Source organism: Molothrus ater, chromosome 10, assembly GCF_012460135.2.
Source record: "Molothrus ater isolate BHLD 08-10-18 breed brown headed cowbird chromosome 10, BPBGC_Mater_1.1, whole genome shotgun sequence".
NCBI lineage: Eukaryota > Metazoa > Chordata > Aves > Passeriformes > Icteridae > Molothrus > Molothrus ater.
Genome location: NC_050487.2, coordinates 2,574,842 through 2,602,532, shown reverse-complemented (window position 1 = coordinate 2,602,532; position 27,691 = coordinate 2,574,842). Strand labels below are relative to the sequence as shown.

The window sequence follows — 27,691 nt, the reverse complement described above, 5'->3', positions numbered from 1 at the left end:
TTATGGAGATGACAAAAACAAGTGCAAACTCTGCTTTCCTTCTTCCCAGACCAGCCCATGCAGCAGCACCCACCTTCTCACAGCTCCTGGTTGCTCTTCATCTTGTCAGGGCCATGGTTTTCCTATCCCAAGGTGACTGTGCCCCAAGAACTAGCAGGACTTCCTACATCTTTTGGTTCCTCCACAGCTATGAGAAATGCTCATCCCTGTAATAAAGGAGTGTCTCCTAGATACACCTGAAAAGGGGGGAGGGGGGAAGTGAAGAAATTGAAGAGGAGAGTTGGTTTAAAGCAGACAATATTCATAAACAAAAACAAAACAGTATAAACCCTTTTACTTTAATTGGTAAAAAATTAGTTACAAACATAGAGATTAAAAAAAAAATTTAGAAAAACATCACGAGGCTTTATACACCATGCAGAATGGACTTGGCTCTCATAACCAGAGACCAGGCTGCAGAGGTGGTACAAGGAAGAAGAGCCAAGCTTCATGAGGAGAGCACCTTGAGGGACCATTCAAGGAGAACACTTGAACTTTCTTTAAGCAGCATGCCTTGATTTATTTCATTCAGGAGAGCAGTGCTGGGTGTTCTCACACTCTGGGTTTGCGTTCATTCAGGAGAGCAGTGCTGGGTGTTCTCACACTCTGGGTGTGAGATGTTACCAGATGTCACCTGATAACAAGCCTGATCTGTAATGGAATAAACCAAGTGCTTGGTTTATTCAGTAAGCTTGACTTTGACAGCAGCATGGATGCCTGACTCCCCCCACGTTGGACCCCTGGGCTCAGCACCCTGCACACCCCACACCGCAGCCTCTGCACTTCCCACACTGCCTGTTTCTTCTTAGCTTCTCAGTTCTTGAGGCTGCAGAGTGATCTGGGTTAAGATTCATCTTTGTGAGAAAAATATCTCTTCTGTGAATAAATGTGGCTTTTGTGCCAGCCTGGCCACACGCCAACGCCTGCTTTTTATAGTCCGTGTGTCTACGTGTGCTGTCACCACATCCTGAGGCCTGGCACAGGACACCTTGTCAGCAGGAATGGGGCAGCTCTGGAGCAGGAGTGACCTGTGTGCTGTCCTGGGCCCTGGCTCTGGGGCTGCCAGGGGGGCACTGCCCTTACAGCAGCATTCCCAACCCACTGCCCACTTCTGTTGCTGCAGGGCTGGGGCTGCAGCACCCCAGGAAGTGGGAAATGCTCACCTGGGTGTTTGGCACTTTGTGGTCCTGTCTTGGCACAGCCTGGCTGCTGCTGGGACAGTGGAAAATGGGAGGGTTGAGGAGGGGAAGGCATGAACTGCAGGGTCTCTGTTCTGTGTAAGCCAAGTCCATCCTGCATGGTGTATAAAGCCTCGTGATGTTCTCTAAGATTTCTTTTATAATCTCTATGTTTGTAATTAATTTTTTACCAATTAAAGCAAAAGGTTTTATACTATTTTGGTTTTGTTTATGAATACTGTTTGCTTTAAACCAACTCTCCTCTTCAATTTCTTTACTTTTTTTCCCCCCTTTCAGGTGTATCTAGGAGACAATCCTTTATTACAGGGATGAGCATTTCTCATAGCTGTGGAGGAACCAAAAGGTGTAGGAAGTCCTGCTAGTTCTTGGGGCACAGTCACCTTGGGGTAGGAAAACCATGGCCCTGACAAGATGAAGAGCAACCAGGAGCTGTGAGAAGGTGGGTGCTGCTGCATGGGCTGGTCTGGGAAGAAGGAAAGCAGAGTTTGCACTTGTTTTTGTCATCTCCATAACGAGGCCATATAAAATAATAATAAAACCCCCACTGCCACAGCCCTTTTTTTTCTTGCTTGTTGATTTTTAACATTAGGAGCTGTGCCCTGGGTTTGCTCTGTCAAAAAGTAAAAGAGGCCATGAGACACATGAGTTCCCTAAGGGGTTTTCCAGAAGAATACCTGTGATCACCTGGTTGTCTTGTTGTGTTCCAAAGATGATTTTTCACCCCCTCTTGTTGTGTTTCAAAGATGATGTTTCACCCCCTCTCCCCATTCCAGGTGTGTCTGTACACACAGGTGCAGACAGTGATGCCCTCTCACACCTGCACACAGACAATTTTCAGATGATACAATTTTGTAGCCCTTTTCCAAAACAGTGCCTGCCTTGGAAGGTTGGGACAGCAGAGCTCTGGAGTTCTCTCTCTCTCACTGGGAGCCAGGGGTCCCATCAGGAGCAGGAGGAGAGCTGCAGAAAAGCTTTAGAGAGTCTCAGGAAAGGTTGTGTGTGTACTTGCTGGTGTTGTCAAGTGATGTGGCCAGGGCTCCTGTGCTAGCTGAGCCTGAATCCAGCTGAAGGGCAGCACTAAGCCTGTGCCCCTCACAGGTTTCTGCTATAAGAGCTAATTAATTCATTTCTGCAAAGCCCTTTGAAGGGGTAAAGGGGTAAGCAAGTGCACAGCAGTGCTGTCCAGAGGCTGTGAGCTTCAGAGTTTAACAGGCACTGCTTAAATATGAACCAGGTTAATCACCTTGTAATTTCTTTAAAATGTAAAAGAAGAGGGAAAGCATCTAAAAAGAATAACCCAACAGTAATTTTCAGCAGTGTTCACAGCCTTTTGTCTTTCTGCTTGAGTTGGGATTCTTACTGTATTTGCTTCCAGTTCTATTGAATTAATGGCTGTACTTGACTGGTTTTTTGTGTATGGTGTTTTGGTTTTAGCTCAGGAAATAATTTTACACTAGTGCTGTTTCTAGCTCAGGAAATACATTTTTCACACGTGCTGTTTCTTGGGGTGACTTCTTTTACTTCCTTTCATGTTTACAATGCCGATGGAAAGCTGGTTTTGGCTTTAGTAGTAGATCCTCCCTGGAATTGATGCTGTGCTTTACAGATTTTCAATTGTTCCACAGTAATAAAAAGTTTATTAAAATGACTTGCTCTCCAGGAAAGGGATTTGCAACAGATTTTTTTTCTATGATTGTTCAGGTAATTGGTTTTGTTGGGTTTTTTTTTCCTGCCAATATTTACATGCTAACCCTTAGTTCTTGTGGTTTGCTATAATGTTTTTAAAATGTATTCTAATTCTGAAATGGAACCTTGAATTAAAGATAAATCATGGAATGTCCATGAGGAAAAAAACTCCTATGAAAGACAATTACATTTAATTGTGTTTTCTACCATAAATAGGATTTTGGGGGGTGTGAGTTTGCTCGTTATGTATTAATTGAATTAACTGAAAGGTAAAAAAATACCCCCAGATGTTTCTTTGAGAAAAGCTTTAGGAGTCTGCAGTGAATGTCTCCAGGCAGTAATGGGTAAAACACAGTTTCAGGAACTGTCACAGGCACTTGTGAAACCTGGTGATTAAATTCAGCCACTGCAGCTTGGTTCAAAGTCCATGGAAAGACTCAGGATTCTTCTTCTGATGAACTTTAAACAGAAGAAATTCAGCATAACTGCAATTGTCCCTACTTCTAATATTTCCTCCCTAAAGCGCCTTGTCAGGAGCCAGGAACACAGGCTGTGCTCTGGGAATCACACCACTCCATGCCCAGTTAAACATCACCTGGGGGTTGGTTCTGTTCTCCCCTCCTCGTGTGCCCCTTCAGACAGCTGGCAAGAGGTCCCAGAGGATATTTTGAGATGATCTGTGTCAGAAGGACATGGAGGTACACAGCCCCTCCATCCCATGGTGTGGGTGACACACCCATAGTACAGGAGTTACCTCAGGGCTCCCTGCCCTGCTCCCAGCAAAGCTGGACACCTGTGACACCTGTGTGACACAGCTCCAGCTGTGACCCCACCAATAAAACTTTGGGCAGTGACACCCCAAACTGCATGGCTGGCTGCAAGGGCTGGGGGCATGCTGTGAGGGACATGAGGGGCACTTGGGGCATGCAGGGGACATGAGGGGAACCCAGGGCCTGTATGGGATGTGAAGGGCACTTGGGGCCTGTGTGGGACGTGAGGGGAGCACTTGGGGCCTGTGTGGGACGTGAGGGGCACTTGGGGCCTGTGTGGGATGTGAGGGGCACCGGGGGCCTGTGTGGGACATGAGAGGCACTCGGGGCCTGCAGGGGACGTGAGGGGCACCCAGGGCCTGTGTGGGACATGAGGGGTACCCGGGGCCTGCAGGGGACGTGAGGGGCACTTGGGGCCTGCAGGGGACATGAGGGGCACTCGGGGCCTGTGTGGGACGTGCGGGGCACTTGCGGTCTGCAGGGGATGTGAGGGGCACTTGGGGCCTGCAGGGGACATGAGGGGCACTTGAGGCCTGTGTGGGATGTGAGGGGCACTTGGGACCTGCAGGGGACGTGAGGGGCACCCGGGGCCTGTGTGGGACATGAGGGGCACTTGGAGCCTGTGTGGGACGTGAGGGGCACCCGGGGCCTGTGTGGGACATGAGAGGCTCTTGGGGCCTGCAGGGGACGTGAGGGGCACTTGGGGCCTGTGTGGGACATGAGGGGCACTTGCCGTCTGCAGGGGATGTGAGGGGCACTTGAGGCCTGCTGCCAGCAGGACAGTGGGGACAGGAGGAGAACCCATGAGGGGAAAGGGCATGTGTGTGCCATGGAACAGAGAAGATAGAGCAGGAAATGGCTACAGTGCCTCGTGGAGAGCTGAGGGCGGCCAGCCTCGCAGAGCTGCCATGGCACCCCAGGAGGGAATGGCTGCCCTGCATGAGCTAAGGGCTGAGGGGAGAAAAGAGGGCAGCAAAATGGAGCTGCTTGAAGGAGGGGTAATTTCACAGGCTGACATATTGTTTTTCCCCAGTTTTGCTATTTTTCAGTGCAGAATGGTGATGGGAGGAGTTAAAGCTGAGCTGTAGGGTTCCCTGAACCTCCCACCTGCGGCAGAAAGGCCCAGGATCCCATTCAGCTCTGTCCTTCCTAAGCAAAGCACCTGCATGCTTGCCTTTCTAAATACCTTTTCTTTTCCCCAGTGAAATAACTTGGATTTTTTTAATGTTTACTCACTTCCTAATTTGCAAGGATTAATTAATTCACAATGGCTCTCTTAGTCATGGCTGTGAATTAGTGAATCATTAGTGTGCCAAGAGCCCTCTCACATGCTGTATTTAATCCCTGCTTCTAAGAGCTTAGGAAAATCATGCTCTCTCTGCTCAGGGATCTCTCTGCAGTCTGCAAGGATGGTGATTACACTGAATCCATTTCTGGTCTGATCTCTTTTCCAATGGTCATTTGTAGAGCAGTAGTGTCTGTCCTCCAGGAGGTGATATTGAATTTAACAGTGCTTGCCTTTAACTCCTCCTCCTCTCTCTTCAGTACCCTGATTATTATGTTTAAACTCCAATGGTTTTAGCCTAAGTATGGGTTAACAATTTGAACTCAGATATACACACCCTTTCCACGTTGGCTTTGAGATCAACTATTCCCAGCTCACAAGTGGGTTATATGAACTGCCAAAATTTTGCTGACCACATGCTGTGAGTCAGGTCCCATCATCTGACACAGGTACCACAACCCCTCCTGCTTCAGGTCCATTGCTGCTGCATCTCTTACATCTTCCTGCAACAGCAGGTAAATATGTGAGGTAGATATAAATAATATTAGGAGGTAAATATAATAAATAGTAGGGATAAATGTAATAAAATTAGGAATAAATATAATAAATATTAATAAATAAATATCATAAACATTAGGAGGTAGATATAAATAAATGCTAGATATAAATAAATGCTATGCATGCACACTTGTTTTTACCCCCATGTCCTGTCTCCTGGGGTGCTGAGCGTGGCAGGATTGGCTGGGGCAGCTCCCCATGGCTCCAGCATGGTGCCAGGGTGGACCTGGAGCCTGTGGTACCTGTCCAGGGAAGTGTCCTGTGAACCACCCTGTCCCACTGCCCAGTGCCAGCCCCTCTGCTCCCCTGCTGTCGGATGCTGGGGTGGCTGCAAATGTGCTCAGATGCATTTTTCCATGTCTGAGCTGTAGCACAGAGCTGATGGAGACACCCCCTCCCCAAGAGGCCAGAGGCAGCTGTGCCCACCAACATCTGAGGTTCAGCAGCCAGGGAACTGTGACGTGTGGAGCTCAGAGCAGCAACACCGAGGAGCCAAACCCAAAGCTCCCCAGCAGTGGGACAGGGAAGTGCAGCAGGGGGATGTGCAGACAGGTAATCAAGAAGAAGCTGAAGATAGAAGCTGTTGGCTCACGAGAAGCTTATGGACATTTTGGGAAGCAGGTCCCACGTGGCTGCATGCTGGGGCTGCATCAGACCTCCTGGGGCAAGGTTTGTAAGAAATTCATGACTTGCTCCATTAAAAATGTATTTTCTGCTTTAAATGTATTATATCACACTAATGGACAATATCAACTTGATCTCTGCTGGGAGAGGTGTGGGCTTTCCTCCATCCAGGCTAATTTGCATTTGTCACAGTGCCAGTAATAGATGAGTACTACATACAGGGACAGGAAACCATCTGGAGTCCTTCCATGCCATGTTGGGGAGTGCAGAAAACCTGCCAGCTGTAAATCAGCAGCACCTGATGCATCAGGACAATCAGAGCACGTCCAAGGCACGATGCCGAGTTCCAACCCCACCCCGAGGCCCTGAGGGTCATGGCATGGAAAAGAAGTTTTGTGACACTACAGAGGGTGTAAAGGGTCTGCAAAAGGGCAGGGCAGAGGGCGGTAAAAATGGTGAAAAGAATAGTAAATACAAATAACAAATAAATAAATACCAATAAATAAAATGTAAATAGTAATTACAAAGGCAGTTAACTACTAATAAAGAATAAAGGAATAGGTTGCACCTTGAGTTCTGCGTGTTGTTTTGGGCCCCTCTCTTTAAAAAGGACATTGAGGCGCTGGAGCATGTCCAGAGAAGGGCACCAAGGTTTAGAGAGGTTTAGAACACTTGTGTGATGAGGAGTGGCTGAGGGAGCCGGGGCTGTTCAGTCTCCAGGAGCTCAGCAGGGACCTCCTTGCTCCGTACAACTCCCTGGCAGGAGGCTGTAGTGAGATGGGGCCAGCCTCCTCTGCCATGTCTGCAGAGAGAGGACCAGAGGAAAAGGCTTTAAGCTGAAGCGGGAGAATCAAATTAAATATTAAAAGATATTTTTCCCTGTTCAGAGGGTCAGGCATCAGAACAGGTTGCCAGGGAGGTGGTGGAATCCCCATCCTGAAGGTGCTCAACAGGCACCTACGCCTGGTGCTGGGTGATGTGGTTTAGTGGCTTAGGGGTACAGTGGCAATGCACCATGGTTGGATCGGGTGATCTGAAAGGTCTCGTCCAGCCCTGGTGGCTCTGTGACTCGAATAATGACGAAAAGCACCGGGAACAATACAACGAGGAAATAACGAGACGCGCGGCGGACTCGGCAGCGCCCTGGGTCCTCCGCGGCGGCAGGGGGCGCTGTGGCGCAGCGGCGCGGGCGGAAGCGCGGGCGGGAGGGCCGGGCCGGTGCGACGCCGTGAGCGCGGGGCGGGGGGGACGGGCCGGGCGAGCCGGGGCCGCGCCGCCTCTGCCGCAGCCGCAGCGCCGGAGCCGAGAGCCGCCAGCGGGCGGGCGGGGCCCGCCGGACGCACAGGTACTGGGGCGGCCGGGGCTGCAGGGGGCGAGGGCCGTGGGCATTGTCCGGCGCGGGGCCGGGCCGTGCCCTGCGGGCCGCGGGTAGCGCGGCCCGGCCGGTGCCCGCCGCGCTCCGGGCCCGTTTGTCCGCTGGGCGCTGGGAGGGACCGGCCGAGTCCCGCCGGCCTGGGCGGAGGGCAGCTCCGGGGATAGCAGCCGCTGCTCCGGGGGTGCCGCGCGGCACGGCCGGGCAGCCCGAGGGAAAGGGCACGGCCGGGGCTGCGCTTCCCGTGCGGCAGCGCCCCGGTCCCCGAGCCGCTCCAACGTCGAGCCGGGGAACGATCAACGTAAAGCCGCGCACGGCTCGGCCCGGAGCGAACCGCAGCGCCCGCGCCGCTCCCGAGGAGGGCGGAGGGGCAGCGGCTGTCCCGTCCCAGCGCCGCCGGGCCGGGGGCGCTGCCCGCGACCACCGCTCTTTGTTCGGCCCCGGGAACACGCACGGAGCGGCCGGAGGTGCGGGGCCGGCACTGCCTTGCGCGGCCTCTCGGGGTCCGGCTCCGAGGCCTCTTCCTACAATTGTTGTTGCTGTGGCGGCCCCGCTAGGCCTCCGCAGCCGTGGCTGTGCGGGAGGGCTGCCCACAGCCTGTTCGCTCTGCGGGCTGCCCACAGACACCCAGCGCGGCCTGAGCTCTGCTCCCTGGCATAAGAAAAGTTTTGCCATTGTTTTTTTTCCCTGCAAATCCCTGGTATGCTACCGGTACTGAAACTAGGATGTATCTGGTTTTGGTATTTTAAAAATTTCTTTAAATTTTAATTTCTGGTAAGGGATCATGTAGGTGCCCAGGATTTATTTAAAACCTATATGCTGTCTTGTGGGAATGGTGTGATTTAATTTGCATGATGAGTCAAAGATTAAATTACATGACCTAGGCTCTTCAGTTTCAGTGAGGCAAATAATGCGTGGAAGAACAGTTTCAGTGTAGATCAGAAATGAAATTTGATTAACATCAAAATGTTGTAAAGTTTTGTCTGCGCGTGGGTTATTTTTAAAACTTACCTGTCAGAAACTCTTAATTTAAGATCCTTAGCAGTGTGGTTTATCAGGAAGTGTGCCTTCCTTTTTAACACCTAGAGCTCATGCGGTCAGAGGAAATTTAACATCCTGAGCTTCCACCTTGGTATCGAAGCTTTTAAATAATAGATTTTTACTATTTAAAGCACTGTGTACCTTTAATTAATAGCTATTACCTAATACCTGTTGATGTGGCACATGCCTTTAACTGCAGAAGAAATAAAAGGCCACAAAATATTTTGAGAAGTAGGATAAGCATGGTGCCCATTCTGGGCTCAGGAGTAAGTTGATTTTTTGTTGTTTTCAGTTGTCCTGTAGAATTGGCAGCTAAGGTGACCTGTAAGTGGCATGATGGTGTCCTGATAGGTTTCTGCCTGCTGTAAGAATATTGTATTTCATAGTTTTAGTTTCATGGTTTTCATGTGGTGTGAGAAACTATTGGGTCAGCCAGCTAGGATGCTTTTGGCTTAAATTTATTTGTATTTGATGTGGATCTCAGTGGTAGTGTAACATTCCTGTTGTTGGGGCTTTCCTTGGTCAGACAGAGGCACCTTGGGACAGGAGAGGTCGTGCCTGGTGGTGTTGGGAGCAAGCAGGACAGTGTTAGAATGTGTGTTTGTACATATGGACTATGCTGCTGAGCTTTTCTGAATGCTGACAGCATTGATTTTTTTTCCTCTTAAGTTTAATGACATTCTCTTCTTTATGTTGACACAAAGTTGTGAAATTTTGATGTGTTCTGTGTGCATTGAATGCACAGTTGTGTAAAACAGAATTTATATTTGTAAAAATATATGTGTTTACAAATAAAAGCAGCAGTTGAGTAATACTTTGTGACAGTATGTCTTTGAGAGATAATTATACTCTTTGGGTATTATCAAGCCCAGACAAATGTATATTCCCAGTGGGGTGTGATAATATTAAAACTGCACCTCTTGGAATTCCTTGATTGGCTTATTCAGGAGGGAATGGTATCTATTTTGCATTCTGTCATGTAGCTCTTGTTAATTAATGGCTGGTAGTTAAATGAGACTTGACTGTTGCCCTGTATGTGCTGCACTTCGAAGGTTTTTTATGGCATTTTGGTGAATATGAGAATTACTGGCCAATGCCTTCCCTTCTGAATAATTTCTTTGTTCAGTTTTTGCAGATTTTTTTACATGAATTATTTGCAGTCTGTTTTGGGTTTTTTTTTTTTTTTTTGTGTAAAATATTTCTGAAAGCTGATAATCTCTGTATGTGCTTTAGAGGCTTTAGAAACTTGCTAAAATAATGATTTTTTTGGTGGAGTTTCAGAAAGCTGTAATAGCTGGTGCTGCTTTGAAGCAGGGGGCAGGAAGAAGCCTGGTGGCCTTTTGAATTCCCTTCTGGCCCTGCTTTTCTGTACTTGTGACACTGTGTAATATGGTTTAATTACAAGAGCAGCTATTAAAGTATGATTATCTTAGTCTAATTGGAGGCATCTTGCAGTTACCTATCAAAAATAAGATTTGACTCATCTGCTCCTTCAAAATTAATAGTTCCATAACAGCCTGCAGCTATTTATGTAAATAATGTGCGAAGCAAAAAATGCCAGTTGAATATTTTTCAAATATTACCATTTCTGCATTGTACAGTTGGAATTTTGTACGTTTAATTCTCTCTCTGGCCATGTTTTCTCTCCATACCATGCTTCTGGCACCACGAGGTGCAGAGGTGTGAGCCAAAGGGAAGCTGAATGTCTGCAGTGAGAAGGTGAAACTTTATGCTGAAATCCCTCCCCACCCCCAAGTGCAAACACAAAGGTTAAATTAGAAGATGAGGCTGTCTTGAATTATTTTAAAGGACTTGAGCTGGGCTGTTAAATGCATGATCAGGAGTACCCAAGGCTTCCACTGGTGTCATGTGAGTTTGGGCTTTCTTTAGCCTGAGCAGAGTTATGTGCTTTCCTTATTGCACCTTGTGATAAAATAACACATTCATTTGCCCCTGTTTAAATACTCCTTATAAAGGCTTGAATTCAGGATTGATCCAAACTTGAAGCAGCCAAAATTCTGTGTGTTTACAGGAATAACTGTGGTTGTTCCTCAACAGCCTTCGTGGCCTCCTTTTTTCAGACAGTGTTAATTTAGGAAGTAAATGGCTTAGGTTTAAATAAACAACTGGAATTTGCTTTCTAACTCCCTTGGTCTGAGCATTCTAGCTATGCTTGATATAATCAAAAGACACTACAAAAAGTTCCTGACTGTTCACTTCAAATTTGCTAAAAGGAAGCAAATATTAAGCCTATCCACAAGGACATAAAATTCTGGGGGATATTACTGAATGTTGTAGCTAATCTTTCTGTTTATTGAAATTCTGCTACTTGTAGTTAAAGTCCAAGTTTCTTTCTAAAGATCCATTTCCTCTATAATCCTTCCCTCCCCTTCAAACACTCAGGGAATTCTTCACCAAAAAGTTAAATATAGCAAGACAGTTCAAAAACTGGCGTGTTAGAATTAGTAGAGGACTGTAGTATTAGTGTAAGATGTTTTTCTAAATTCACAAACATCTTTGGATGAAGATATTTATGAGTTACTACGTAGATGTTTAAAACATTGGATATTTTAAAACATTCAGGTATACTGCCAAGTGTGGGAAATGGCTGCATCAGTGAAAAATTACTCTGTGCTGCTTTTGATCCTTGCCCTGTTGTGTATTTTTTTAGTCAGTCTTTATTGATAACAAATTGTTTTTTCTTACTAAGAGAATGTAACAAATTGTTTTAACTGCAAACCCTGCAGGATTTGAAACATGAGACATAAAAATAGCTAAGATAGAACTTGGCTATAAATTAAAGAGAATTAATTTGTCAGCTTTTCAGGGAGTTGAATGTATGTGACTGTGAGAACAGTACTTATGTTCAGTCACTCATGTGTGAAATGCCTTATCTCCTTTGAAGTTTATCTGTGTTAAAACACAGAATGAAAAAATGGAGAAGCATTTCCAGAAATGTGGAATGTGAACGTGTGATCTTTTTCTGGCTGCTAAAGCTGCCCAGGCAAACAGCTTGACATCTGAAGCAACACCTTTCTGAGACGTTTTCATTGTTTTATTTACTGACTCTGGAGTGAAGCATGGCAGTGCATAGATTTGGGAGGAAAGGCAGCTGCACAGAGTTGGGGAAGGTCCCTCTGACACCTCAGCTGGCTCTTGCAGCCAGCCTTCCTCCAGCTGTGCAACTTTCTCTGTCCTTTTCTTTACTTTCCTGGCCAGGTGCGCCTGGGGAGCTCCTCATGGATGGATTTCTTTTTCCAAATATTCATTCAGAGCCACAGCAGCTTCTCAGCTCATCTGCTGAGGAGCTTGCTTTGAGATGAAGTCTGTAGACACCGAGTTCTGAGTGACACCCTGTATGGGGTGGTAGATGTGTGTGCTGATCACAGCCATGCAGAGCATCCTGCTGCAGTGGAGCTCTCAGCTCTTCCCCTGCCTAAGCAGTTTCAGGAGGTTTTGCTGCACTTGTAGAAATGAGGCAAAAGTTATTGGTCATTATATTTTATTTTTGACTGTTACATGTGAAGTTACTGCTCTGGCAGATGATCTCTTTTTAATAAATGTCAGAAGATTTAATTTTTTTTTAATGTATTGCAATAATGTATAAAATTACCCACTATATTAACAACCACGTAACATTGTGGCTTTATTGAATATCATGTACAGACAAAGAATAAGCACAAGTAAACTCCATTCACAGAGGCACAAAATTTTAGCAAAGAAAATGTGGGGGGTTTTATTGTAAAAGAGGCCTTAGGGATGCAGACATGCACTGAGTGTAACACAGGGATGCCTGAGAAGTCTCTCCCACGTGGTTTATGAATGCCTGGCTCTTCTAACCTGTCACACCTGCTCTTCAAGTCCTAAGTTTCTTCTGACTGGAGTTTGGTAGTGATGGAGAAACTTCTCAGGAGAATTTAAAGAGATAACCTTGGATGAGGTCACTTGAGGCATGGTTCTTGATCAAGACTTTGTGTGTGCTTGGTACTATATTAGACAAATGTTAAGAAAGCAAAGTCAATCTCTCAAAAATCAGCAAATAGCCCAAGCCTTGCTTTGCTTGTACTGATTTGGTACAAAATCCTTGTGTGATTGTTCCAGGTTTTTTCAGCTCACTGCACATAACATCCTTTGAATGTACTTGTTTAGTTGCAGTGTATTTGGTGACTACACCAAACACACTGCAACTGAAGACAGGAGATTGCAGATCCTTGGGGGTTTTCCTTTGGGCCACAGATACTCATGACACTATGTTCCACAGTGTTCCTCAGCAGCATGATGCTTTTCCCCCCTTCTTCCAGGGAATGATGCTTAAGCACAGAGAATTTCCTCCTCTCTTTGGGTATATGACATTTGTTATGCCTGTTGTCTGCTGGAGCACTTGAGAAACACACACTTCCTAAACTTTTTTTCCAGTGACACCCCTTTGTGATGTGAAATACAGTTGCCTAAACGTAGAAATCTGGTTGTATTTTAGGCACTCCAAAGCACCTTCCCCTAGAGGTTTGTGATTTTCTGAAAGGGCAGTTGGAGACCAGCTGTGCTGTTTTGGGAGCATTCACAGTGGTGTTGGTCCATCAGGCACTTGAACTGTCCATGATATTGGTTGTTAGCCTTGGAATCTCATCCAGAGGAGGATGAACACTCAGGCAGTGACCATGTTATAGGCACCTGGGTTATGTGTTGCCTCAGGAGAAAGGAAGATATGGGATCAAATTCTGCTGCCTGAGTCTTGTCCAAGAGACCTGGTTTTGCTGCCCTCTGCCTTGTTGCCTGCTTTCCAGCTTTAAAAAGGAGAAGTTCCTATGGAAATTTTCATTTTATAGTCTAGTCTAGTTTATCAGTGGAATGAGTGAAGGTTTCTCTTAAGAAAGTACAGCTGAGGAAAACTAAAATAATCAAGAGACTTGAAAAAAACCTTAAATCCAGTGTTGGCCGTTGGATTTCAGAGTTCAGATATGAACCTGAGAAGTTCAGCTTGTCTTAAAATATGACTGAAAACAAACACAAGCTCCAGTCACCAGGGTAAATAGTCTTTTCCATGCATCACAGAGGTAATGATTGACAGCAAAGACAGCTTCTTGAGAGCAGACTGTGTTGGCTAAACAAGTGCTGTTCTGGAGGTGATCATTTCGATTTGTAAGCTCTAAGAAAAGCAGCAGATTGACTCATCAGAATTGACTAACAGAGTTCCGTTTTATGTCTGGAATTGCCATTGAGCAATACCCAAACTCTACTGGCTCTGTAATAGGGTGGAGCTGGAGGAAACAGTTTTTCTCTGAGGAGCTGCCTCCATTCATGGAGCATTTTGGGCAGAGTCCTGGCATAGCTGTGCTGTCTGACTGGTGTTACCCTTAAACCCATCACCATAACAGGAGTTAACATCATTAGATCCAAAAGAGCTTTTTGGATCTAATTCTCTTAGAAAAAACCTATTACAGGGTTATAGAATATTTTCCCAAAAAGTCACAAAAACTTCAGGGCATTTGTGTTTAAATACATTATGAATGTATTTCAGTTTTAAATTCTCTGAGAGAATTGCTGCCAGTTTTCTTCATTCTTTGAACCTGGAAAAACCAAACAAACTTCAAGTTCCCAGCTTCTTAATTTATGATTGTAGTTATTACTTCCTGCCTGTTTATAGATAATTTTTTTTTCTGTCACAAAGAGAAATAAACTCTGTTTTTAGTGAGTTTTCCTTCTTGCTTGGGAACTTATGTGTGTGTGTAGATATGTAAAAATAAAAAAAAAAATGCCAATAGCCATTTGGAGCTGGATTTATAGTTTACATCCAGCAAAGATTTATTAGATTTTTGCTTTGAGGCTGACCATGCAGGGCTCTTTGCCTCCCTTAGGAATTGTACTGGGTAGGGTCTCAGAGTTGTTGGAGGCTCAATAGTTCTGCTCTCCCTTTAGCACTGGCAGTGACTCCTTGTGCTGATGCAGGTTGAGGATTTAACACTGTCAAATCTAGGAAGAAATGTCAAATCTGTGTTTCAGAAGTAGCTGTTCTTGAGCTCTTTAGTGAACAAGGAGAATGATTGTTGGGCAGAAATAGGCTGTTCTCTTGAAATAGGATGTTTTTAACTTTCAGAATTTACTAGCAAGCATTGAAAAATGTTAGTAAGCACAACAGGAGTTTCTATAACTTGTCTTGTATTCATTATGGTACTCTGACTTTCAGTGCTGTGGATTGATGCCTCTGAGATTTAGACCAAAACTCAGAAAATCCAGACTTTGAGCAAGTCCTTAAATTAGATAACCAAGCTAAACTAATGTCAAAGTGACTGTGAAGGGAAAATGAAAATCTGTATTTTAGGAGCTGAAAGGGATAGTTTGAAAATCCATAAGTTACACTGTCTCTCACATTGTTTATTTAAATCTTCTTTGACTTAGTAGCAAAGAGTTATTTTAATAGATTTCAGTACATCTGAATTCTGTGAAATCTCCTTATTTTCTTCTGTTTCTAATGGATGGTTGGTCAGATTCCAAAGTTGTCACTGCATGCCTTTTATTTTTGTAATTTCTGGGGAATGTAAAGGTTGCATTACACTTTATGGGCTGCATCACCAGCAGTGAGGGCAGCAGGGCGAGGGAGGGAATTTTGATTTCGTGACCATTTCATCATTTGATTTAAGAGCTTTTGTTTGTTTGAAGCCTCTTAGTGATAACAGACAGTGATGATATTGTACTGTTGTACTCCTATTTAAGTAATTATTGTAATCCCTAATTAAATAAAATTCTGTTAAGCTGGTGCATCAATTAATAATTTCAAGGGTTGGGGGTTTTTGTTTTGTTTTCCCACATAGTCTAAGGATACTGACATAGCTGAAATGAGTAAGAATGCAGTGTTAGGAGTATAGGTATCAGCTAAAATGCAAGTAGTTCCACCCAAGCTTGGTGTCAGCCCTGTAGGAGAATTACTGTCCTGCAGAATGTTTTTTTCAGTCATTTCAGGTACAATGTGTGATCATTCCTTGGGTATACTCATAGAGATGTAGTGCTGAAGTTTCTCTTGGTAGCATTGCACAGTAATTGCATTAGAGGAAAATTGGGAGTTCTTGTTTTAGTATTGTGAAACAATTTGGTAGTTCCCTTTTCCAGTCTAGCTCTTCTAAGCAGATAAATTAAGGGAACTGTCCCTCAGAGGTGCTTCCCACCGTGTTAGCTGATCTAATTTTAGTCACATCTTGTAGCAAACCTTGGTTTTCAGTGCTGTCTGCAGCCAGGTAGCTCTCAGGCAGTTTTTCACCGGTGGCCCTGTCCGTGTGTGTCAGGGGGTGCTGTCTCCTGTATGGACAGACCAACAGTGTCTGTCTGTCACATCTGTGAGCCCTCAGGGCTCCTCTGCCTTGCCGAGTCCTGTCTGCAGCAGCTCTTGGGAGTTGTGTTGAAGTCCAACCAGCTGGGAAGTCTTTCTTTTGGAAGGGGGTCTTTTCTTTCTTTTTCTTTTCTTGTGTGATTCCCTCCAGGCTCCTTTTTCTTTAAATGCAAACAAGCTTTTAGAAACTTTTGGTCAACAGCAAACAGGAGCTGCAAGGTACTACCTTGTGAGTTTTGGCTGCAATAAATTTTCATGTTAAACTTTTTATGAAGACTTTTGACCTGTGTGTTTCAAGGTTGGCTTTTTCTTGTATTTGTTACTCTCATGGAAGCAGAGGTTTGCTTAGCATGATGTGGTCGACCTGGAAAGAGAACTCAAGTGTCCCCAAAAAAGAGAAAGACAGATGAAAAGTAGTTGTATCAGCACAGACCTCTGACACATTGTTCATCTTCTGTTTTCATTGATATATAATAACTCTGAGTAGCTGACACTCTCAGGTGATGTCAGGAGAGAAAAGAATTTTGCCCTGGGTTTTTCAGGAATGGCTGCCTCTCCAGAGTGTGTCTGCTGAAGTATCCTGCTGTAACACACATCTTTGGACTGCTGTCTTGTGAGTCATCAGAAGGACTCTTAATTAGGTTGCCATGGCAAGAGCTTGAGCACATTTTGGGAGCAATCTAGATCATTCCCCCTTTTTGATTCCTGTGCTGCAGAGCATTTCATAACATGAAGTGGAGTTCATGGGCTAGCTGAAACTCCTCTCCCTCTGCCTCAAAATCTATAAAAGTAAAATACAATGGCATGGTGTTAAATGTTGTGACTCTCACCTCATCTCTCCTGAAGGTTTGTGACTCTCTTAATCCTGGGGTGCATCACCTCTGCCATTAAACATACCTTTCTATGCTCTGTGTTGCCCCAAAGGAGCTCACCCATCTTGGCACTTGAGATGTGGTGTGGTTCATGTATCAGGAATTGAATTCCATTAGTGACTTTGGAGATTTAGACCAAACACTTAAACTGGCAGAAGAAAGAGAGGTCATTTAGGGGAACTGTGCAAAGTACACTTTCCTGCAGCCTCTTAAGGTATATTGTGATGTTGAAATTATTTATGTGAAATTTCTGTATTGTAATGGCTGGTTCTTTTCTTGGGAGAACAAAATGAATTCTACTTTAAGGTCTAGGGTTTTTGCTTGCTTGTTTATTATCTTGGCACAAAATCTGGTCACTTATTCAGTAATATTTTGTTGTTCAGTTTTAAATGGAGATAATTTTATGATAGACTCATTGAATTGTTTGGATTGGGAAAGGACCTTAGATTGTCCAGCTCCAGCCCCCTTGCATGATCAGGGGCAGCTTCCACCAGACCAGGTTGCTCAGAGCCCCATCCACCCCAGCCTTGGACACTTGCAGGGATGGGGCATCCACAGCTTCTCTGGGCAGCCTCTGCCAGGGCCCCACCACCCTCACAGGGAAGAATTAATTCCTAATATCTAATCCAACCCTGGCTGCTCTCAGTTTGAAGCCATGCCCCTTGTCTGAAGCCCTTCTGCAGCTCTCTTGTAGCCCCTTGGAGGCCTCCCCAGAGCCTTCTCTTCTCCAGGCTGAACAACCCCAGCTCTCTCCTCCTGTGTCCATGGCAGAGGTGCTCCGGCCCTCTGATCATCACACTCACCATGTTCCTCGTGTGCTGGGGGCCAGGGCTGGGTGCACCATTGCAGCTGGGATCCCAGGGCTGGGTGCACCATTGCAGCTGGGGCCCAGGGCTGGGTGCAGCATTGCAGCTGGGATCCCAGGGTTGGGTGCATCATTGCAGGGCTGGGTGCCCCATTGCAGCTGGGATCCCAGGGCTGGGTGCACCATTGCAAGGCTGGGTGCAGCATTGCAGCTGGGATCCCAGGGCTGGGTGCACCATTGCAGGGCTGGGTGCCCCATTGCAGCTGGGATCCCAGGGCTGGGTGCACCATTGCAAGGCTGGGTGCAGCATTGCAGCTGGGATCCCAGGGCTGGGTGCAGCATTGCAGCTGGGATCCCAGGGCTGGGTGCATCATTACAGGGCTGGGTGCAGCATTGCAGCTGGGATCCCAGGGCTGGGTGCACCATTGCAGGGCTGGGTGCAGCATTGCAGCTGGGGCCCAGGGCTCGGTGCACCATTGCAGGGCTGGGTGCACCATTGCAGCTGGGTCTCAGCAGGGTGGAGCAGAGGGCAGAATCCCCTCCCTTGCCCTGCTGGCCATGCTGCTGCTGATGCAGCCCAGGACATGGGTGGCTCTCTGGGCTGCAGTGCACATTGCCATGTCACTGCCATGTCACCTTGAGCTTCCCAGCAGTCAGCACCCCCAAGTCCTTCTGGGCAGGGGTGCTCTCAGTCCGTTCTGTGCCCAGACTGTGCTCAGGATTCCCTGTCCCACAGGCACGCCCTGCAGTTGCTGTGCTCACTGAGCTTCACAAGGACTGCATGAGCCCACGTGTCACCCACCCTGGGCACACCCTGTGGATGGTGCCCCTTCCCTGCAGCCCTTGCTGAGGGTGTGCTCACCCCCACACATCTGAACAGTGACAGTCCAGCTGTGACTCCTGGGGCACACCACTCCTTGTGGGGCATGATACATTATCAAAGTGTTGTCTCTCTGCTGAACCCTGGATATCAGGCTGCATTTTAGCCAGCTGCTTCTCATGAGTTCATTTCTCACTCTGATGTCTTGGTAGCAATGAAACAGATGTGTGCCTGGATATCACAGATGTGTTGTGGCCTGTAATGCATTGATTTTTTTTTCTCTTTTGTCTTTCAAGTGATGCTCATGAAATTAATTCTTGAGTAATTAGGGGAAAATATCTCCTGGTTATCCTCTAATTTTGCTGCTCTTTGTGATGTGTTCTCCTTTGCCACATTGTCCTTGATACAGCATACCTGAGAGGAAGCAGGGAGTTCTGTCTGAGGATGAGCTGTGTGAGAGCTCTGTACTGAAAGGCACCTCCACACAGCTAACTTGGGAAAATTGGACACTTGATGGATGGTGTACTGATTCTGGCTGGCAGTGGGAAGGAAGGAGCACTCTTTATAAAAGTACTTAACCAGTCAAGCCCTGGCACAGTTGCAGTTATCATGGTCAGAGGTTGTGGTTTTTACTAATCTAAGCTGTATCTGCACTGGTAGGATTTGCTAGCAGAGCTGTGTCAGTAAACCCTTTGTACTGTCATCAAAACTGTCTTTTAAGTGCCAGGGACCATGGCAAAAAAAAAAAAAATAGTGTGGCAGAAAGCAGATTTGTCAGATGGATAATGAGTGTGGATCAGCACAGATACTGCCTGTGCTTCAGCTCCCAGTACTAGGTAAGAGATAATTGAAGGGAAAAAGCCCTGGACAACTCTTTTCCTTTACTGAATGAGGATGTAATGAACTAGAGGGAAAAGATTGCCTTAATGGTGGTGTCATGATTCTCAGTTGTTTATTGATTGCCCTCTCCTGCTTTCTCTGTGTCAGTACATAACTCCCATAGGTTATTTGTCAGGAACTCCCTTTTGTAGAGGAGATATGGATCGTTGGATCATGCACCAAATTGTCTTGGTTTTGTGTAGTGAGAATCAGCTGGGATTCATGAGCATTGATGTCCCAGTGATTTCCATTTTAATCTTTGTGCCACTCTACTGAGACCTCAGCTGAGGTGAGAGTGGCAGAGCTGAGGAGTCAGCTGTGGTCTCAGCCCCCCCTGTGGACTGTGACCAGCTCTTTGCAGTGCAGCTTGCTGGGCTTGGGTTTCAGTTTCAGCCCCACCTCTGCCCAGCTGAAGCACAGATAAGCTCTGTTTGATTGCCTGTCATCCCAGCTGGTTTGTTCCTTGTGGAGCTGAGGTGAGCTCCACAGTAGTGTAACCTACAGAGTCTTTCATTGTGAGCTCCCAAAGGGATTATTTTGGAAGGGAAGCCTTCTCTCACAGAGTGTGGTGAAGCAGAGATGGATGGAGTTCATGCCATGCTGCCTGTGGCAGGGACCAGTAGTAATCACTGTGGGAAGAGGGATACTCCTTGGTGTTCTTCCCAGTTCCTAAGTCAGTGTTTTTAGGATGTTCCTGACCTATGTCACAGTCACTGCTTTACTGCTCATAATGTTAGTGCTTTAATATTGTTCTTTAAGTGATCTTACTTTGTAGGTTATGTTTGTTAAAAATGTGTTCATCTTAAGGTACATTAGATGAAAAGCTATGTTGTGTTACATTTTAAAAAACTTGGATTGAACGTTAGAAGTTACTAGCAGGCCACAGAATATGGTCTCCAAAGAAAGTAAAGAAACCATGGGAAAAATACTGTTGAATTTCTTTGAAGTTAGTTTTAAAAGTGATACACTTCTTATTGAAATTGTATTTGGGTAAATACTTCATTAATTATGTTTTTTTTCCCCTAGCTTTGTTATTGCTACAATTCCCTGAAATGTGGCTGTTCTCAGGTGGGGTTGGTCTCTTCCTTCAGGCAGCAACAGACAGAACCAGTGGATGCAGTCTGAAGCTGTGTCAGGGGAAGCACAGGTTGGATATTAGGAAAAAGGTTTGCATGGAAAGAGTGATAAAGCACTGGAATGGCCTGCCTGGGAGGTGGTGGAGTCACCATCCCTGGATGTGTTCAAAACCAGACTGGATGTGGCACTGGGTGCCAGGGTTTAGTGGAGGTGTTGGGGCTGGGTTGGAGTTGATGATCTTGAAGGTCTTTTCCAACCCAGTGAATTTGTGCTAGTAGAGAATGGCTTTACTGAGTGTAGGTGTTTGTTTGAGAGAATATCCTCTAAAGAAAACTGTGCCTTAGAGGATTGTGGCTGGAGCATCCCCAGACCTGTTCTTGCCGTTTCATTGTTCTCAATTTCTGTTCAGAAGGCGCTGAAAGTGCACGTGCACCTCCCTTGTGCTGCTACTTGGGATTCTCACCCTCCTTCCTTATGTGATCTGCTTGTGCTTAAAGTGATGTTTTCCCCCAGCCTGTTGTGTGTGGTGCCGGTGTTGTGCGTGTGTGTGTGGTGCCGGTGTTGTGCGTGTGTGTGTGGTGCCGGTGTTCTGTGTGTGTGTGGTGCCGGTGTTCTGTGTGTGTGTGGTGCCGGTGTTCTGTGTGTGTGTGGTGCCGGTGTTGTGTGTGTGTGTGGTGCTGGTGTTGTGTGTGTGTGTGGTGCCCGTGTTGTGTGTGTGGTGCCCGTGTTGTGCGTGGTGCTGACGCTGTGTGTGGTGCCGGGGTTGTGCGTGTGTGGTGCCGGTGTTGTGTGTGGTGCTGACGCTGTGTGTGGTGCCGGTGTTGTGCGTGTGTGGTGCCGGTGTTGTGTGTGGTGCCGGTGTTGTGTGTGGTGCCGGTGTTGTGTGTGGTGCCGGTGTTGTGTGTGGTGCCGGTGTTGTGCGTGTGTGGTGCCGGTGTTGTGTGTGTGGTGCTGACGCTGTGTGTGGTGCCGGTGTTGTGTGTGGTGCCGGTGTTGTGTGTGTGGTGCCGGTGTTGTGTGTGTGGTGCCGGTGTTGTGTGTGTGGTGCCGGTGTTGTGTGTGTGGTGCCGGTATTGTGCGTGTGTGGTGCCGGTGTTGTGTGTGTGTGGTGCCGGTGTTGTGCGTGGTGCTGATGCTGTGTGTGGTGCTGGTGTTGTGTGTGTGTGGTGCCGGTGTTGTGTGTGGTGCTGACGCTGTGTGTGGTGCCGGGGTTGTGCGTGTGTGGTGCTGATGCTGTGTGTGGTGCCGGGGTTGTGTGTGTGGTGCCGGTGTTGTGTGTGGTGCTGGTGTTGTGCGTGTGTGGTGCCGGTGTTGTGTGTGTGGTGCTGACGCTGTGTGTGGTGCCGGTGTTGTGTGTGGTGCTGGTGTTGTGCGTGTGTGGTGCCGGTGTTGTGCGTGTGTGGTGCCGGTGTTGTGTGTGGTGCTGACGCTGTGTGTGGTGCTGGTTTTCCTGTCCTTCACCTCGGGGGTTTCTCACACTCGGCTCAGTTGAGTTCTTGGAACGTGTGAACTCCGGGCTGTATTTCACGATGTGAAATAAATCAGAAATGAAACTGCAGTGTCCTTCTGCCTCCACTTTTGCCACTGCTTCAGTCTCAAAATTGACCCATAGATGTAGATCAGAAAATCTGGTACAAAGAGAACCTCTGGAAAGGAATGGGAATAATAACTGCAAAGCACTAGAAATAGTTCCAAAGGAGATTCTTGCTTTGCATTTTTGCTTCCAAGGGTGGGTAGAATGGCACGTACAGAGTTGCAGCATTTTTTGTCATGTAACAAATATTCTGGGGTTTGTGATGATGCAGTATGGGCAACTGAGCCAACAGGGGATTGACTGGATACCGGGTTAGGAGAAAATTGTTTCAGCTTCTGCCAGGCCAGAAGTGGGCGTATTGTCTGACAGCTTTCCTTGAAGCTCCAGGTAAGTTCTTTGGCTTTTTGTGCCCAGTGTGCTAGAGAGAGTAGTTGTTTTTTGTGATGAGATGTAGGATTATTATTGTTTTCATTAATTTTTAAATATACTTCCCAAGGAATGGGTGAGGCATTCACATGCCTGTCTGTATACCATATTGCAATATAGCAGAAAGGTTTGTGGGGGAATGGATGGGTGGGGTAACTCTAAACAGCACACCAGGGAAAGAAGCTGAGTCATAAGATTTCCTTCTGCATGGAGACAGGCTGGGATCTCACATTCTGAGCTTTGGTATTAACAGGCTTTTCTGCTTATGCAGAAGCCCCTTACAAGCAGCAGTGCTATTTAAAATCAGTTTCTACTTCACGTTTCTGTATCTGTGTGTTAAACTGCAATTTCTTGAGCAATCTCCAAGTCACAGAGTGTAATGTGGTGTTAGGGGCTGCAGTGAGCTGGTGGAGCCCAGTGGCAGTGGCTGCCCTCTTCTTTTTCCTGCATGGTGCAGGTGTCTGCTGGAGAAGGAGGCTCTTGGAGAGGCAGAAGGATCAGTAAATTAATTGAATGGCAAGAGAGAAGCCTGCTTAATGAAAGGAATCAGATGGCATTTGGTGCTAAAGAAACAAGCAGGGCTATGAACTGCCAGGGTTTTAATTATTTGGAAATATTCAGAAAGTAAGAAGCTATGTTGCATTATTAATTTCATGTTTATGTAGAAATTTATTTTCCAATGTTACCTTTTTTTTTAATCCATTGAATTAATTTTTTTTTTGTTCACTTCACCGTTCTTCTGTGTTACAGGAGGAAATTTTTTCTTCATGATTTTAATTTTTCCTTGAATTAAGTTGCCATTTTTAAAGAGGGCATTTTTTTTTCCATTTTAATCTTTAAGTGGGTCACACCACAAATAATTCTGTGATGCAGAGTTGTGAAACTGTTTTTGAATCACATTAAAGCTTTTGTGTGCTGCAGACTTGATAGAATAAGTTAATAGCGGATTTTAAGAAAGATGTTAATGTTCTGTGCTGGGTGGGACATGGCAAGTATGAGATGACCATGCCTGTCCTTCAGGAAAACTTGTATGTATGAATGATATTCCTCACAAAATTATCAATATCACAACAGATCCAAACAGATCATTGGTGTAATTCTTTGATCCACATTTTAAAGTTATGTTGGAAGAAATACTGAAAAAGTGTGTGGAAGTATTTAGAGTATAGCAAAAATGCCTTAGACCTGAACTATACTGTTAAATTTTGCCAGTAATTATCATTTACAAGCAGAGCCATGCTCTCCCATGGCTGCACAGAGCAGTTCATTGTGGTGTGGCTCCTGCTCTTTATCAGTCTCATTTCCTTTGGGATAGGAAAGTTTTGCAGGTGAGCTTGTATTAATAAACTCTGCTAGACACACGTTTTGGATGAGAGGCTGTTGGGTTTCAATTCATTTAACGGATCCAAAAGAAAAGAACTACTTTAAATCTTTTAATCTAGTGGGAAACCATGCATCCAGAATGAGGATACTGAAAGATGGAGTAGAACCCAGCACATGAAAAATGTACAAGAATGTTCAGTGAGGAATGTGAGTACTCAACTGAAATAACCCACTGAAGGAAGTGATGGCTGCTGCCCTTGGTGACTGCACTTGTGCCCTCACAAGTGGTAAGGCCTTTCAGGAATTGTGCTCTGGGCAGGGATTTGCAGTGATGAGCTGGCAGCAATATTCCAGCTGCTTCCCAGTGGCACCTGGCTACTGTCCTGCACGTGTCTGGATAAAGCACAGGCAGGAACTTCAGCTCCTGAATACCCTGAGAGCTGTGACATTTCATAATCTTGTACGAGAGGCTGAATAGCTAATAAGGTGTCGCTTCTGGCTTTGAAGTACTCAAGTTTTTTTTTCCCAAGGAGCAGGGTAGCTTGCATAAAAAATGGTTCTTGGATCAAAGGCATGGCTGTCAGTCTTCCTTTGGGATGCTGGGCATGTCTGAGTGAGACAGTGCTTTTAAAAATGCATAATTTCTCGATCTGTTCCTGGTTTTATCATTCCAACCAGACTTCACAGTGGTGAATTCTAGCTGAGCTAACAGCCCCTTGTAGCAATTACACCTCAAGAAAACTGATTTATGTTATTGTTTTCAATACTGGCTTAATGATCCCTGTTAATCAAGAAGCATTCAGCAAAAGAGTGAGTTGTGAGGGATGTCAGGTCTATCAATACAAACATGAGCTTGCTGCATTATATTTTTTTAATAACAGTGTGCCCCTTTTTAGCAAGATACAACATGCTGTGTCAGTAATAGGCTGATAAATTGTCAATTAAAAATCCACTTACAGTGCAACCCCCAGCTGTTTATTGTGAAACTTGGTGTTTTGCCTTTGTAGACTGATTAGTTTATTTAAGTGTGTTTGCTTAAGCCATTCTCCCATGTGTTACTAGCCCTGTGGAAGGTAATTGACACATGATATGATTTCAGGATAGGAGTTGGCAGCTTCCCTCTATCTGTTGGAGGAGGAGAAGCTGCTGTGCCCTTCCCTCATGACTGCCTCAGCCTCTCCTCATCCCCTCCTCGGGCTGGCTGAGGCTCACAGCTCAGGTGCTTTGTGTGCTTTGTCTTAAAAACCTTTCAGAATCTTTATTTCTTGTCTCTCATTTTTGTTGGCTTTGTCTTCTGCCATTTTGGTCGGATCAGTCAGCACTCTGGGCACTGGGACAAATATCAGGCTTCTCAAAATAACTGATGGAAAGTGACCTTGCCCCTCCAGCCCTGCTGTTGATTTGGCTCCAGCCTCACCATGAAGTGCTCCTCTGGAGAGATCAGGAGCTGAGGGAGCTGATTGACAGCTACTTGCTGCTCAAAGGGATGGTTTTTCTACCTTCCCTACACTACTCATTGTTTCTTTTCCTTTTGCATGTTAGTTTTCTGGTAGCCTGGTGAGTGGCTCAGCTCCTGGATGGCCCATGAACAGGGGAAGGGGTGCTGGGAGCTGTGGGAGGTGGGACCTCTCCTTCAGCTCCGGGCTTGGCTCATCTGCCCTGGGCAACCTTACTGGGAATTATTTGGCCTTACTAAAATTATGTTGGTTTTGTTTGATCTGCAGCAGTTTTCTTCTTATGTGCACATGAAATGGATGTTCCATGGGCTCTCTCACTAGGCTTGGAGTTTTTTAACATGTGCAATTGCAGCCAGGAAATAGCTGAAGGGTTTTTTCCTCCTCTTTTCCTCATTAGGAGCTTGTAAAAGCAGTCACCTTAAACTCTTGGTGTGTATAAACAAGGCAGAAAGATGCAGCTCAGGAGTTAATATAGTGCAATTAAATGATGAGGGCCACAATAGAATAAGGATTGAGTTTATTGCACCTGTTTGTTTCACAGAATTGGAAATGTGGGGCTTTTGTACATTAGTTAAGGAGCATTTTGCATGGGGATAGGTGGTTTGCTTTCTGGAGCTGGAATCTATGTGGATATTTAAATAATGCTTTCTTTATGGATTATAATTCTGTGCAGAGAGAAAAAAAGCTTAAGCTTTATGTTGTGGTAAATTCATGGTATGTATAAAGTAAAAAGGCTTGAGTTTGTCTTTGTGTCCTTGCTTATGGTACTGTATGGCTTTCCATTCAATTTAATCCCTTTCCCTTCTTCCCTTTCAAAGTCTGTGCTGGTGAGACTTGGGTGCCACAAATTCATTTGTCTGTGGAGAAACTACACATGTTAGTGCAGTCAGGAGTGTAATTGTACCATTTCTTATTGTTCTGAAAATAGTAATGCAGGCATCTCATGGTAACAAAAACTTACTTCCTACAACAGAAAAAAACCCATTTCTTCTAGTAAGCAATCAGGGTTTAAATGGTGGCACACACTTCTCTTCTAGAGGTAACATATTTTCTGACCCTTCAAACAAAAAAAGCTCAGCTACATGTATTTATTCTTTAGAGAATTTAAATTAATTAAAGAAAAGGAATTCGTTTATCACGCTTCTGTATTTTTTCCTGTGGCATTTCTTTTTCTGCTGGAGGGTTGTCCTCACAGAAAAATGCTGGTTTTTGTTTCTTTTTTCTTCAGCAGACACTTTGAAATCTTATATATAGAATGCATTAGATTTAAATCAGACATTATTGATTGTGTGGCAATCCAGTGAATCAAAAATTACAAAGCCTTACAGATAAAGCAAACTGCATGGCTGCCTGGTGCATTGACAGAGCTGGAAGTTATATACTACTGCAACAGTGGGGCTCTATCTCTGCTTATCACAAAAGCCCCAATGTCCCAGAGTGCCTGAGTGTGTCAGTGGAACCTCCAGCTCTGCATGGTTGGCCTTGTGCCATGTTGTTGTTACATGGTGCATTGGTAACATCACATTTCTGTTTGTGGCTGGGACCCCAATGCTTTGAGGACCTTAAATTTTGTACCTTTAACCTGCTTGAATACTGGTGAAATAAAAGGCATGCCTGGGAAACCTGAGGTTGGTATAATATTGTCCATGGTCTCTTGTAACAAATGATGGAGGTGAGGTTTCTGGGAAGGGAAGATGAAGCAAAGCAGCCCAGCAGAGCACAGAGCTGTCCATGGACTTGTGGCAGTTTAACCCTTCGGGAATCCTATGATCCTTTGTTTAGCCACAATCAATGTTTTATCCTAAATCTGCAAGGCAACCAGGTGCTAGTATTGTGAATCAGTTATCATTTGACATGATGTAAGGCCTATTCTTATTTACAGAAAATGTCATTTGATGTTGTTCCCTTTTTGTGTTGTGTTGCAGATGTGGTGGTGGCAGCTCTTTCCGATCCCTCACAGATGTTGGCATTGTCTATTGTGTCCAGAGTGCTGCTGGGGTAGTTTTGCTGGGCTGAAAAAGGAACAGCCTGGCTGTGTTCTCCTGCATGAAGTACAGCTTTGAGACAAAGCACTGCTCCTGCTTGCTTTCTTTTTTTTTTTTTCTTTTTTTTTTCTTTTATTTTTTTCTCCTTTTTTTTCTTTTTTTTTCTTTTTTTGGCAGGATGTGGCCCAGGTTTTTCAGTAACAGAATTTTGCTTCAGGGTTTGTGGGATCTTCAGTCTTGAGGCCCCAGGTGATGTTCCCAGCAGTGCCATTGCATTCCTTCCAGTAATAAAACTGAAATGGCATAAACAGTGTATTTACTCCATTTTAAATAATAAAAGAAATACCTTGAGGCAAAATGTCATCTTCAGTAATCAAGGATGTAGATTTTCCTTCTTAGTGGTGCTGACAGTCATTCCTGATTTTTCTAAATTGCTTATGAGAGGTTCATACAGGAACTTACCTGGACTGGGAGAAAATGTTTAATATGAATGTATGCTGGTGGGCTGTTATTAATTGATTATTTTCTACTAGATATGCTGGTATATAGAGTGAAGCTTGTTATGACTTGGGTATGCATGTATGTGTATCTGATTTACACAGAACCTGGAAGGTTTTA

General features: G+C 45.4%; 1 protein-coding gene across 1 annotated transcript in view; it reads left to right on the top strand.

The window, feature by feature from the left end:
- The first annotated feature begins 7,412 nt into the window (after window positions 1-7,412).
- CAB39 (calcium binding protein 39) overlaps window positions 7,413-27,691 on the top strand; it is a 44,642-nt gene continuing 24,363 nt past the window's right edge. Inside the window, exon 1 of the mRNA XM_036388886.2 lies at window positions 7,413-7,506. The gene's annotated coding sequence lies outside the window, so the exon portion shown is untranslated. The remainder of the gene's footprint in view (window positions 7,507-27,691) is intronic.